At 45.6% G+C, this 15331-nt stretch overlaps 1 pseudogene; it reads left to right on the top strand.

The window, feature by feature from the left end:
* The window catches only part of LOC147966851 (uncharacterized), a 43934-nt pseudogene that overhangs the window by 19484 nt on the left and 9119 nt on the right, over positions 1-15331 (top strand).

Genomic DNA, 15331 nt, shown 5'->3' with positions numbered 1-15331 from the left:
CAGACTCTTTGTAGAAAGAGTGATGCCTCCCTTTTACTTTCTTGGTTAGGAGGAAAAAGAATGGTCACACTGCTTCGGACAAAAAGGATCATATGTACGTGTATATATAGGATCGTATGCATAGCATTCCACTTTCTCAATTTTAGAATACAACACTCATTCTCTTTATAATTCAAGATGTAATTAATACTTCACAGACATATTTGCATTTAATAATATACATGAAGGTCGGGGTCCTTCTACACAATGAAGTTGCATTTATTAAAAAAAACTAAAGATATGTATAAAGCAAGTTACAGAAGTACATGACTAAGAAATTAGCAAACTAGTACTTTTTGTAAGTGCAATTTTTTAAACATCATATTTGTATTGTCCTATACCAAATTTTTTAAGCATCCTATATATTAATTGTGAAAAAGAACATAATGCACTCGCTTACAATAGCAATGTTAGATGTTATAGTTCTTGGAATCTTCTACTAAATTATCTCGAATATAACATCGGTCATTCTACATTCATCGATGTTGTCCATTGAAACATATCATAAAGAGGGAATGTCAACCGCCGGTTATCACTATACACCGTCGGGTATTTTCTCAAATAACCAAGAGGCACATATCTACCGTCTGTCATTTCCTCTCGTAGGTGAGAGTTTTGTTTTCAGTTTTCACCTTCGGCTATTAAATTTCACCGTCAGGCATTACATGTAATCCCCGTGGGTATCGCAAAAACCATCGGGCATTACATGTAATCCCCGAGGGTGTACCAAAAACCGTCGGGCATTACATGTAATCCCCGTGGGTGTAGGGAAACCCGTCGGGTATTACATGTAATCCCCGTGAGTGTAGGAAAAACCATCGGGCTTTACGATGAACCGTCGGTCATTAAGTTGGATATCCGAGGGGTGAATTTTTACCGTCGGGCATTCTAGTATACCATCGGGTATTAGTGGTAATACTCGTGGGGTGACATTAACCGTCGGCCATTATAACTACCGTCGGCTATTACTGTAATACCTGACAGTCCGTCGGCTATTAGATTTCACCGTCGGAAATATGGGGATTTCTAGTAGTGATTTCACCGTCCCTCGGGAACCTAATATCCCTTAGGGAATTGGACCTGTCCGGAAATGGCTTCACTGGCGAGTTACCTCCTTTCAACCATCTCCAAAGATTGGAGTACCTTTACTTGGGAAACAACTTACTGCGAGGGATCATTCCGGATACTCTTACAAACTGCTCCAGTCTATGGTACATATCCCTGTCTAGCAACTTACTAATAGGAGAAGTTCCCAACGCTATAGACCTCCTATCCAATCTAGTGTGGTTAAATCTTGCCTTCAATGATCTGACCGGAGAAATCTCACCAAGCCTAAAAAACATCAGTCAGCTTGAATACATCTAGCTTCGTGGTAATAAGCTCACCGGAACCATTCCTGATGAGTTGGGAAAACTCCCAAATCTTTCTTATTTACTCCTTCCTAAAAATAGGCTATCAAGTGGAATCCCAGAAACCCTGTACAAATACAATCAGTCTTCTCTCCAATATTTAACCTTAAGTTCCAATATGCTTGGGAAAACACTGCCATCTAACTTCGGTGACACCCTCCTGAATCTTGGAGTCCTCGGATTGGACGATAACAGTTTCGCAGGTCATCTCCCAGCGTCGCTAGGCAATATTTCAGGGCTAGAGTGGTTATACTTGTCATTCAACAATTTCGTTGGTCAAGTTCCAAGTTCCTTTGGTAATCTTGGACTGTTACAACACCTAAGCCTTCAGCATAACAATTTATCGGGCTTCATCCCAAAAGAGCTGGGTGGCTTAAAAAATCTTACCCGTCTGGATCTGTCTGATAATAGTATGCAACGTGGAGTGCCATGAAACGGAGTATTTGTTGGAAATAAGTGTCCCCCCTCACTTGGAAGCAAACGGTGGGGTGGAGACTTCTTTGGAGGAACCAAGGATCAGCTGCACTCATGTCCTACTATCTATCTCTCGGAGAAAAGAAACAAAATACGTAATATTTGATTAGAGCACTCATATTTAATTGCCTGGCCTATTTTATGCTCACCAAGAAGATGTCAAGAGCAAACCTATCATTACTATTTTGTTTTGTTTTGTTTTTTGGCCATGTGTTATTCTCGGGGTTGTGACCTTCCCAACCTTCTCTTTGGCAATAAATGATCCGTTGAGATCATGCTGAACATTGTGCACATCGCTCTGATACCTAATGTTAGAAATAATCTTGATTATTATGTTTGTAAAGTGGTATAGTTAAGTACTACTACATGTCTTTAAGTACTACTACATGTCTTTGCACGTCATGGTGTTAGCTGGTCCGGCTAGGATTAGTACTTGGCTATTGGCTATGTACACGTGAAGTAGTAGTCCAAGTCGTAGGAGTCTAGTTAGCTCACGTGTGATTGATTGGAATATAAGGAGCCATACACCAATAGGTCCAGTTTGAGTCCGCGTAGGTTTAGGCTTGGTGTTCAGGTCGGTGTGCTAGGCGCAAGCTTAGGCATTATATACACGTGAGGTTGTGAAAAGATTGTAACAACATGAAAAAAAGTTGAAAAAAGAAAGTAAACGAGAAGGAAGAGGCATGACACGTGCCTTCACTGGTAGAAAAAGGGCCTATAGTCCCGGTTCTAAAGGGCCTTTAGTCCCGGTTCCTGAACCGGGACTAAAGTGTTGGTACTAATGCCCCGACCCTTTAGTCCTGGTTCAATCCAGAACCGGGACTGATGGGCCTCCACGTGGGCAGTGCGCAGAGCCCAGTCAGGAGACCCTTTGGTCCCGGTTGGTGGCACCAACCGAGACCAATAGGCATCCACGCGTCAGCATTTCTGTGGCTGGGGTTTTTGTTTTTTTTTTGAAAGGGGGGGGGGGTTTGGGGGTTTTGGGGGGTTAATTTAGGTGTTTCATATATTGTGTTAGCTAGCTATAATTAATAGAGAGAAGTGTCCTCTCTTATGTCCGTGCTTGGTCGACGCTACGTACTATACATACGTATAGAGAGGACTAGACACGCTGGCTAGCTAGTAAGCAAACGAAGGAAACAGAAGATCGTCATGAACATATATGCATACAGAGAGAAGTGATATCGACCACCTCTCCTTCTCTGAGAGATTGGTCGAACAACAAGTTCTCGTATATCTATCTGACACTATCGGCTACATATATACAATAATTATCTCTTACAAATATAATCATACGGACTCAGGGTCCACATAGAATTCTCCGTCTTCAGGGATCACGTGGTCAAGAAAGGATGCCGCCAATTCCTCTTGAATTGCTCGCATGCGAGCTGGTGCTAGGAGTTCATCCCGCTTCCGAAACATCTAATTTGAAGAAGGGGGTCAATACATATATATATGAATGAATGAAACTCAACACAAATGATGGTAATAAAATAAAATTGTGAATGTTGTTATTTACGTACTTCATATTGTTCGTTAGAGTACCCGCCCCGCTCACAGGTCGTGTGGCGGATGGACTCGCAGATGTAGTATCCACAGAAATCATTCCCTTGTTCCTGCCACAACCACTTTACAAGAAATAGAGGTCAATCAAACTGATAAGCAAGAATGCTAAATGGTATTGATGAAACTAGCGCTTGAATCACTAGGAGATGCGCGGAACATGCTACTATAGTACTTACTTTCGGGTGTCTAAATTCCAGCTCCTTCGGCAGTCCCGGAACTGTTTTGGTGAATTTTCTCCAAACCCTGCCAGACAAAGAAAACAATTACTTGATATCAGGAAATGAACAAAGTTGCTGATATGGTGGATAATGATCGATTTAACTTACTTCTGGAGTATTTGAGTCATGTCTGCATAGTCCTGGGGATCTTTTCGTTTTGAGTCTAAGATGGTTACTAGTCCCTGCTCAAGCTTAATCTCTAGGAGAATATAGTGGAAACTGCACACGCATGCATAACTCATGAATTACATTACTATAACCTTGACTAATATATAAGGGAAACTGAATACGCACAAGATAGTAACACTCACCTGAAGTTGTAAGGAAAGAGTATTATATCTTTGTTTTGATTTATTACGAACGATCGTAGCAAGTTGGCCTCGGTAGCTGCGGCATGAAGTTTAACCTGAGTTGCATCTATGAGATATGTGTTAATGAACCCAATATCACCGACTTGTCTTTTCTTCAATTCGGCGATCTTCAATCTGCATAATATAGTGAGGATGATTATAAATACATGCAATGAAAGAGCTAAGCTATATAGAGAAACTTAATGACAGAAGTAGTACTACTTACAGACAGTAGCAGGCAACCGTTGTTTTATCGAGGGCCAATTGATTGAAAAACTGATAGAACTCCTCAAATGGAACAGGCAACAGATCAATTCCAACGAGGTCATGCTCCTTTTTAACTTTCACATACAAAGTACTCCTCCCCCCAGAGTCTCTGCAGATTTTCAAGTACCAATCATGCAATCTTCGCATCATCGTTGATAGAGATCTTTCATCTTTGACGAGAGGCTTCCCGTACTCGTATCTTTGTATCTGCACGTCCATGGGTTCATAATGTACTTCGTCGGGCAGGTAATCTGCAAGATTGCTATAACCGGGCACCATCCTCGGATCATTAGCGACGTTGTGGCTAGGCACCTTGAGCGGGGGGCATGATTGCTTCTCTTGTTCGCCGAGCTGGGCAATTTGTTTCCCAGCTCGTCGTTCTTTCAGCCTTTGATCACTGACAGTACTTCCCGACCGCTCCGCTTCGGCAAATTCCTTTCCAATAATGCGGTCATAATTTCCTTTCGGCGGATCAGACTTTGGTGGTTTTGTCAGGGCAGCCAGAGTGCGCTTCACTTTCACCCGATCTACCTTCTCCTCCGGAGGTGGATGTTTCTTTGCTTTCACCCCTTCAAAGAAGTTCCTCACTTCTTCTCGCGCGATCTCGGCGTTCTCCTCCAGGGTCCTCTCATATGGTATCTTCTCTGGAGTCTTCAGAGAAGGACCGAATCTGTATGTCCTCCCGCCTCTGGTTGTACTGCTAGACGCCGACAGAGCAGACGTAGCGGTTGTCTTCTTTACTTTCTTAAGAGGCGGAGGAGAAGGACTACGACGCGCCGGAGCAGCTGGAGCGGCGGCAGGTCTCTTCCGCCCTTGCTGACGAGGCGGAGAAGGAGGAGGCTGGCTGCTCGGGCGCGTCGGCGCAGGCAGAGAAGGAGGCGGAGTGCCGCCACGCGCCGGAGAAGGAGCCGGCCGAGGGCCCTGATCGTCACTCGCCGGAGGAGGAGGCGGTGGAGGCGGAGTGCCCTGACTCACCGGAGGAGGAGGAGGCGGTGGCGTCCAGTTCGGAAGGTTGATGAGCTCCTTCCGCCATAGGCATGGAGTCTTCAGAGCAGACCCCAGCCGAGTCTCCCCTTCACCGGTAGGGTGGTCAAGCTGGAGGTCCTCAAATCCCTCCGTTATCTCATCCACCATCACCCTAGCATATCCTTCTGGAATCGGCAGGCAGTGAAAAGTTGCGCCGGGTTCAGTAGGATAAACAGAGCCAACAGCCGCCTTGACCTTCAAATTCATCCATTGCGTCATAAGGTGGCAATTTTGAGAATCCGTTATAGCATCCACGGGATAGATCGCAGGAGCCATCAAGGAATGCTCCGGCTGAAGCAGCTCGGTGGAAGCCACGCTGCTTCTGCGCTGAGATGGCGGGGTAGCTTCAGGGGAGGCTTCGACAGTACGTTTGCTGTGATTTGCTTCTCGTTCCTCTATCGCGTCTACCCTTGCTTGCAGCGCCTGCATTTGGGTCAGCTGCACTTTTTTCCTCCTCTCATGGGATTTGTAACCGCCTGTGTCCGGAAACCCAACCTTCCACGGAATGGAGCCTGGCGTGCCTCGTGTCCGTCCAGGGTGCTCAGGATTCCCGAGGGCCATTGTGATCTCGTCGTTCTCTCTGTCTGGAAGGAACGTCTCTTCCTGCGCTGCTTCGATATACTGCTTAAGCTTACTGACTGGTATGTCCATTTGATCGTTCGTCCAAATGCACTTCCCTGTTACAGGGTCCAGGGTTCCGCCAGCCCCGAAGAACCAAGTCCGGCAATGGTCTGGCCAGTTAATTGTCTCTGGTTCGATCCCTTTATGAACCAGATCATTCTCAGTCTTGGACCACTTAGGCCGGGCTACGAGGTAGCCACCTGACCCCGTGCGATGGTGAAGCTTCTTCTTCACAGCATTTTGCTTGTTTGTCGCCGACATCTTCTGACTCTTTTCCGATGTCTTGTGGGCCACAAATGCGGGCCAGTGATCTCTGATCTTCTCATATCTGCCCTTGAATTCTGGTGTCTCATTATTTTCGACAAACTTATTCAGCTCTTTCTTCCACCTCCTGAATAGTTCTGCCATCCTCTTCAGAGCAAAAGACTTGATTAATTTCTCTTTAACTGGGTTCTCTGGATTATCCTCAGGCGGTAGGGTGAAATTTGACTTCAGCTCAGTCCAAAGATCATTTTTCTGCATATCATTGACATAAGAGACCTCAGGGTCTTCTGTAGCCGGCTTAAACCATTGCTGGATGCTTATCGGGATCTTGTCCCTAACTAGAACCCCGCACTGAGCAACAAATGCGCTCTTTGTCCGGAGGGGTTCAATAGGTTGGCCATCGGGCGCGATTGCTATGATCTCAAACTTTTCATCCGAGCTCAACTTTTTCTTCGGGCCTCGTCTCTTTACCGAAGTTGTGCTTGATCCGGAGGGCTAGAAAAAAGAACAAAGACTTAATTAATATGTGTACATACCAAAACAATGAATGCATCAATCAGCTAGTCAGCATAGGCTTAACAAATGTATATACCTGGCCGGACTCGGTTCGGTCACCGGAGCCGTCATCACGGTCTCCTTGCACCGGCATTGGGTCACCGGAGCCGTCCTCATGTTCTTCTTCTTGCACCGGCATTAGGTCACCGTAGCCAGCTTGTTCACCCTCTCCTTCTAGACCATCAGTTTCGTTGAGAAACAACAAGATGGCATCACTTCCTTGTGCGATTATGTCCCTCAACAACGCTTCTTTTGTTGCTTCGTCTAGGGCGGTGTCCATAGTTTCTACAAATATTTACAACATGGCAATTATTATTCAAACATGACAGATGGATATATTAGTGCCGAACGTAGAACTAGCTACCTAATCATAGTAAGCTATCGGGAGGGGGTATATATCGACAACGATGACACTACATCTATGTCCCTCGACGACCCTCGTTCCCGATAAAAAAAAGAGGAAGAAGAAGAAAAAAAAGAGGAGAAGAAAGAATAGAGGAGAAGAACCCTCGAACCCTCGACCCCTAGACGACCCTCTTCTTCCTCTCATGTTCGAGAGGATCTCCGAGGGGTCGGGAGGTTTCCTAGTGTCAAAGGATTCAACAAAACCATGTCTTCATCATTAGGCGAAAGTAACATGTGCATGATGGTACGAAGCTCTTCAAAGTTGTTCTGGAACAGAGTCCCAGATAGGATAATTCGCTTTTTGGTACAAAGTTCAGCAAGAGCCTTCCGAATATCGCTATTTGGAAGGCCTTTGCTGAATTCGTACCAAAAGGCGGATTATTCTATCCGGGACTCCATTCCAGAACAACTTTGCAGAACTTCGTACCAACATGCCCTGGTTACTTCCGGCTAATGATGAAGGCATGGATTTTTTTCAATACTTTGACACTAGGAAACCTCTCTCGACCCCTCGGCGATCCTTGACCCCTCGAACCCTCGACGACCCTGGAACCCTCGACCCCTAGACGACCCTCTTCTTCCTCTCATGTTCGAGAGGATCGCCGAGGGGTCGGGAGGTTGCCTAGTGTCAAAGGATTCAACAAAACCATGTCTTCATCATTAGGCGAAAGTAACATGTGCATGATGGTAAGAAGCTCTTCAAAGTTGTTCTGGAACGGAGTCCCAGATAGGATAATTCGCTTTTTGGTACAAAGTTCAGCAAGAGCCTTCTGAATATCGCTATTTGGAAGGCCTTTGCTGAATTCGTACCAAAAGGCGGATTATTCTATCCGGGACTCCATTCCAGAACAACTTTGTAGAACTTCGTACCAACATGCCCTGGTTACTTCTGGCTAATGATGAAGGCATGGATTTCTTCAATACTTTGACACTGAAACCCTCGATCCCTCGAACCCTCGACCCTGAAACCCTCGACCCTTGACCCCTTAACGACCCTCGACCCTCTACCCTAGTTCCCGACCCTCGACACCCTCGTTTTATCGACAACAACGCGACATACATATACATGGGAAAATAATGTTACCGGGGAGGGGGTATCGGTACCCCCCCTCGTGTCGAAGTTTCTTCTTTCTCCTCTATTCCTTTCTTTCTTCTTCTCCTCTTCTTTTTCTTCTTATCCCTCGAGAAAGGAAAATAAGGAAAAGGAAGAAAAGAGGAAGAAGGAAGAAGGAAGAAGAAGAAGAAAAAAAAGAAGAAAAAAAAGAGGAGAAGAAGAAAAGAATAGAGGAGAAGAAGAAAAAATAGAATTTTTTTTCTATTTTTTCTTCTTCTCCTCTATTCCTTTCTTCTTCTCCTCTTCTTTTTCTTCTTTTTTCTTCTTCTTATTTATTTCTCCTCTTCTTCCTCTCCCCTCTTCTTCTCCTTTCTTCCTCTTCTTATTTCCTTTTTCCTCTCATTCTTTTTCTTCTTCTTCCTTCTTAAAAATACAAGAAGTAGTATTGCCTAATTCATTGTTCATATGAATATACAAACATTTGCATATTTACAATAATTAATATCACCAAAAAAATCTATGAACAGAAAAAAATCCTAATTTTTCTAAAAAACAATCTTTTGCATTGTTCACATACACATATACATTATAGCCACATACACATATACATCACATATGAACAAAAAAATTAAAGTAATAAAAATAAAAAAAACAGAGCCGGGCGGCGGCTCACAGCGCGGGGGCAGGCGAGGGCGCCGGCGCGCGGGGGCGGGACGGGGCAGGGGCAGGGTGACGGCGAGCACGGGGCGGCGACGGCGAGCCCGTAGCAGGGGAGCTCGAGGCGACGGCGGGGGCGGCGAGGGCGCCGGCGCACGGGGCGGGACGGGGCAGGGGCAGGGCGACGGCGAGCACGGGGCAGGGGCGCGGGGCGACAGCGACGGCGAGCACGGGGCAGGGACGCGGGGCGACGGCGACGGCGAGCACGGGCAGCCTGACAGCGTCGTCGGGGCTAGCTCGGGCAGCCTGGCGGCGTCGTCGGGGCGGGGAACTGGCGATGAAATCTGAAAAAACGCTAAGTCTTTGCTTATATAGAAAAGGCTTTGGTCCCGGTTCATGGCACAAACCGGGACCAATGCCCCCCTTTAGTCCCGGTTGGTGCCACCAACCGGGACCAAAGGCCAATTTTCAGCAGCCCAAAGGGCGGGAAGCGGCGGCCTTTGGTCCCGGTTGGTGGCACCAACCGGGACTAAAGGGGGGCAATAGTCACGGTTGGTGCCACGAACCGTGACCAGTGCCCCCTTTAGTTCCGGTTGGTGCCACCAACCGGGACCAAAGACCTTGTGCTGCCCCGCGCCCAAAAGTTTAGTCCCACATTGCTAGCTGAAGGGCGCCGACACTGGTTTATAAGCGCTGGTGTGCCTCCCCATTCGAGCTCCTCTCTAATGCAGGCTTTCGGGCCTAAACTTGCTACTGCCTGTGGGCCTATTGGGCCTTCTGCGGGCCTGAATCCTGGCCCATGTAGGGTTTCTAGTCGTATTCAGGCCGTGGAGGCCCAGTAGGAGGCATTTTTTTGGTTTTTTCTTTTTTATTTCTACATTTTTTTGGTTTTTTATTTTTTTTATTTCTACTTACAACTAAATACTTACAGTTTTTTAGTGATTTCTTTTTGCTTTTAGGTCACAAAAATTATAAACTTTCTGTTAGTGCCATTAGTTTTAAATTTTGAATAGTTTAAATTTGAATTTTTAAAAATTTGTGTGAATCACTAGTTTATGAATAACTTTACTATAAAAATAGATTTTTTTTTCTATTTATTTTTTATTTATACTTACAACTAAATACTTATAGTTTTTTAGTGATTTCTTTTTGATTTTAGGTCACAAAAATTATAAACTTTCTATTAGTTCCATTAGTTTTAAATTTTGAATAGTTTAAATTTGAATTTTTAAAAATTTGTGTTAATCACTAGTTTATGAATAACTTTACTATAAAAATAGATTTTTTTTTTCTTCTTTGCTATTTATTTTTTATTTATACTTACAATTAAATACTTATAGTTTGATTTTAGGTCACAAAAATTATATTCTTTTTGCTATTGAAGAATAGTATAGTTTTATTTTAGTTGATCATAACATAATATTTTAATTGATTGTTTTTATTTTCATAAAAGTTTTGTAGTTCATTCTGTTTGCTATTAATTCATTCTTTGAGCTAAATGACTCTGAAATTGGAAAGCATTTCAAAATGAACTCCGAAAAGGTTGAAGGTTGGCATGGTATCATCATTTCACCCACATAGCATGTTCCAAAAAGTAGAGAGGGTTACGACAAAAACTTGATGCACTTCGTGTACAAAATGGACAATCACTTTCGAAGTATCAAAGTTTCGAACCATAAGACATGAAAGCATTTCAAATGAACTCTGAAAAAGTTGAAAGTTGGGATGGTATCATAATTTCACCCACATAGCATGTGCATGTACAAAGCGGACAATGGTAGCATGTTCGTCTGTTACAAATTTGGCATGGTATCATCATAATAGTTGCGGGAGAAAGTCTTCACTTTTTCTTCGCTTATGTCATTTGCTTATTGCGCCGTAACCATGGATAATCTTCATTGTTTATCAGGATGCTTGGGTCAGCCTTGACATAGAAGGGAGGAATTTCATGAAACTTTTCATAATCTTCAGACATGTCTGTCTTGCCGTCCACTCCCAGGATGTCCCTTTTTCCTGAAAGAACTATGTGTCGCTTTGGCTCATCGTATGATGTATTCGCTTCCTTATCTTTTCTTTTTCTCGGTTTGGTAGACATGTCCTTCACATAGATAACCTGTGCCACATCATTGGCTAGGACGAACGGTTCGTCAGTGTACCCATGATTTTTCAGATCCACTGTTGTCATTCCGTACTGTGGGTCTACCTGTACCCCGCCGCCTAACAGATTGACCCATTTGCACTTAAACAAAGGGACCTTAAAATCAGGTCCGTAGTCAAGTTCCCATATGTCCACTATGTAACCATAATATGTGTCCTTTCCGCTCTCGGTTGCTGCATCAAAGCGGACACCGCTGTTTTGGTTGGTGCTCTTTTGATCTTGGGCGATCGTGTAAAATGTATTCCCATTTATCTCGTATCCTTTGTAAGTCAATACAGTCAAAGATGGTCCCCTTGACAACAAGTACAACTCATCACAAACAGTGTTGTCACCTCTGAGATGTGTTTCCAACCAACTGCTGAAAGTCCTGATGTGTTCACATGTAATCCAGTCGTCGCACTGCTCCGGGTGTTTGGAGCGCAGACTGTTCTTGTGTTCATCGACATACGGGGTCACCAAGGTAGAGTTCTGTAGAACTGTGTAGTGTGCTTGAGACCAAGAATATCCGTCCCTGCATATTATTGAGTCTCTTCCAAGAGTGCCTTTTCCAGTCAGTCTCCCCTCATACCGCGATTTAGGGAGACCTATCTTGTTAAGGCCAGGAATGAAGTCAACACAAAACCCGATAACATCCTCTGTTTGATGGCCCATGGAGATGCTTCCTTCTGGCCTAGCGCGGTTACAGACATATTTCTTTAGGACTCCCATGAACCTCTCAAAGGGGAACATATTGTGTAGAAATACAGGCCCCAGGATGACAATCTCGTCGACTAGATGAACTAGGACGTGCGTCATGATATTGAAGAAGGATGGTGGGAACACCAGCTCGAAACTGACAAGACATTGCGCCACATCACTCCTTAGCCTTGGTACGATTTCTGGATCGATCACCTTCTGAGAGATTGCATTGAGGAATGCACATAGCTTCACAATGGCTAATCGGACGTTTTCCGGTAGAAGCCCCCTCAATGCAACCGGAAGCAGTTGCGTCATAATCACGTGGCAGTCATCAGACTTTAGGTTCTGAAACTTTTTCTCTGGCATATTTATTATTCCCTTTATATTCGATGAGAAGCCAGTCCTGACCTTCATACTGAGCAGGCATTCAAAGAAGATTTCTTTCTCTTCTTTCATAAGAGCGTAGCTGGCAGGACCTTTATACTGCTTCGGAGGCATGCCGTCTTTTTCGTGCAAACGTTGCAGGTCCTCTCGTGCCTCAGGTGTATCTTTTGTCTTCCCATACACGCCCAAGAAGCCTAGCAGGTTCACGCAAAGGTTCTTCGTCACGTGCATCACGTCGATTGAGGAGCGGACCTCTAGGTCTTTCTAGTAGGGTAGGTCCCAAAATATAGATTTCTTCTTCCACATGGGTGTGTGTCCCTCAGCGTTATTCGGAACAGCTAGTCCACCGGGACCCTTTCCAAAGATTACGTAGTGTAAATCATTGACCATAGCAAGCACGTGATCACCGGTGCGCATGGCGGGCTTCTTCCGGTGATCTGCCTCGCCTTTGAAATGCTTGCCTTTCTTTCGACATTGATGGTTGGTCGGATGAAATCGACGATGGCCCAGGTACACATTCTTCCTGCATTTGTCCAGGTATATACTTTCAGTGTCATCTAAACAGTGCGTGCATGCATGGTATCCTTTGTTTGTCTGTCCTGAAAGGTTACTGAGAGCGGGCCAATCGTTAATGGTCACGAACAGCAACGCCTTAAGGTTAAATTCCTCCTGTCTGTGCTCATCCCACGTAAGTACACCGTTTCCATTCCACAGCTGTAAAAGTTCTTCAACTAATGGCCTTAGGTACACATCAATTTCGTTGCCGGGTTGCTTAGGGCCTTGGATGAGAACTGGCATCATAATGAACTTCCGCTTCATGCACATCCAAGGAGGAAGGTTATACATACATAGAGTCACGGCCAGGTGCTGTGATTGCTGCTCTGCTCCCCGAAAGGATTAATGCCATCCGCGCTTAAAGCAAACCATACATTCCTTGGGTCCTTTGCAAACTCACTCCAGTACTTTCTCTCGATTTTTCTCCACTGCGACCCGTCAGCGGGTGCTCTCAACTTCCCATCTTTCTTTCGGTTCTCACTGTGCCATCGCATCAACTTGGCATGCTCTTCGTTTCTGAACAGACGTTTCAACCGTGGTATTATAGGAGCATACCACATCACCTTCGCAGGAACCCTCTTCCTGAGGGGCTCGCCGTCAACATCACCAGGGTCATCTCGTCTGATCTTATACCGCAACGCACCGCATACCGGGCATGCATTCAGATCCTTGTATGCACCGCGGTAGAGGATGCAGTCATTAGGGCATGCATGTATCTTCTTCGCCTCCAATCCTAGAGGGCATACGACCTTCTTTGCTGCGTATGTACTGTCGGGCAATTCGTTATCCTTTGGAAGCTTCTTCTTCAATATTTTCAGTAGCTTCTCAAATCCTTTGTCAGCCACAGCATTCTCTGCCTTCCACTGCAGCAATTCCAGTACTGTACCGAGCTTTGTGTTGCCATCTTCGCAATTGGGGTATAACCCTTTTTTGTGATCCTCTAACAAGCGATCGAACTTGAGCTTCTCCTTTTGACTAATGCATTGCGTCCTTGCATCGACAATGACCCGGCGGAGATCATCATCATCGGGCACATCGTCTGGTTCCTCTTGATCTTCAGCAGCTTCACCCGTGGCAGCATCATTGGGCACATCGTCTGGTTCCTCTTGATCTTCACCAGCTCCCCCCGTTGCAGCATCACCGTATTCAGGGGGCACATAGTTGTCATCGTACTCTTCTTCTTCGCCGTCTTCCATCATAACCCCTATTTCTCCGTGCCTCGTCCAAACATTATAGTGTGGCATGAAACCCTTGTAAAGCAGGTGGGAGTGAAGGATTTTCCGGTTAGAGTAAGACCTCGTATTCCCACATTCAGTGCATGGACTGTTGGGTTTCATAGTAATTTCAAAAAATTTCCTACGCACACGCAAGATCATGTGATGCATAGCAACGAGGGGGAGAGTGTTGTCTACGTACCCAACGCAGACCGATTGCGGAAGCGATGACACGACGTAGAGGAAGTAGTCGTACGTCTTCACGATCCAACCGATCAAGCACCGAAACTACGGCACCTCCGAGTTCGAGCACACGTTCAGCTCGATGACGATCCCCGGACTCCGATCCAGCAAAGTGTCGGGGAAGAGTTCCGTCAGCACGACGGCGTGGTGACGATCTTGATGTACTACAGCAGCAGGGCTTCGCCTAAACTCCGCTACAGTATTATCGAGGAATATGGTGGCAGGGGGCACCGCACACGGCTAAGGAATAGATCACGTGGATCAACTTGTATCTAGAGGTGCCCCCTGCCTCCGTATATAAAGGAGTAGAGGGGGGAGGCTGGCCGGCCAAGGAGGAGGGCGCAGGAGAGTCCTACTCCCTCTGGGAGTAGGATTCCCCCCCCCAATCCTAGTCGGAATAGGATTCGCGGAGGGGGAAAAGAGGAGGAGGGGGCCGGCCACCTCTCCTAGTCCTAATAGGACTAGGGGAAGGGGGAGGCGTGCAGCCCATCTAGGGCAGCCCCTTCTCTTTTCCACTAAGGCCCACTATGGCCCATATAGCTCCCGGGGGGTTCCGGTAACCCTCCCGGTATTCCGGTAAAATCCCGATTTCACCCGGAACACTTCCGATATCCAAACATAGGCTTCCAATATATCAATCTTTATGTATCGACCATTTCGAGTCTCCTCGTCATGTCCATGATCACATCCGGGACACCGAAAAACATTCGGTACATCAAAATGCCTAAACTCATAATATAACTGTCATCGTAACCTTAAGCGTGCGGACCCTACGGGTTCGAGAACAATGTAGACATGACCGAGACACATCTCCGGTCAATAACCAATAGCGGGACCTAGATGCCCATATTGGCTCCTACATATTCTACGAAGATCTTTATCGGTCAGACCGCATAACAACATACGTTGTTCCCTTTGTCATCGGTATGTTACTTGCCCGAGATTCGATCGTCGGTATCCAATACCTAGTTCAATCTCGTTACCGGCAAGTCTCTTTACTCGTTCCGTAATACATCATCTCGCAACTAACTCATTAGTTGTAATGCTTGCAAGGCTTATGTGATGTGCATTACCGAGAGGGCCCAGAGATACCTCTCCGACAATCGGAGTGACAAATCCTAATCTTGAAATACGCCAACACAACATCTACCTTTGGAGACACCTGTAATGCTCCTTTATAATCACCCAGTTATG

This window comes from Triticum urartu, chromosome 6A, assembly GCF_056163025.1.
Source record: "Triticum urartu cultivar PI428250 chromosome 6A, HENAU_Tu73, whole genome shotgun sequence".
Classification (NCBI taxonomy): domain Eukaryota; kingdom Viridiplantae; phylum Streptophyta; class Magnoliopsida; order Poales; family Poaceae; genus Triticum; species Triticum urartu.
Note: the sequence above shows the minus strand (reverse complement) of the source record. Positions and strands in the feature narration are given on the sequence as shown.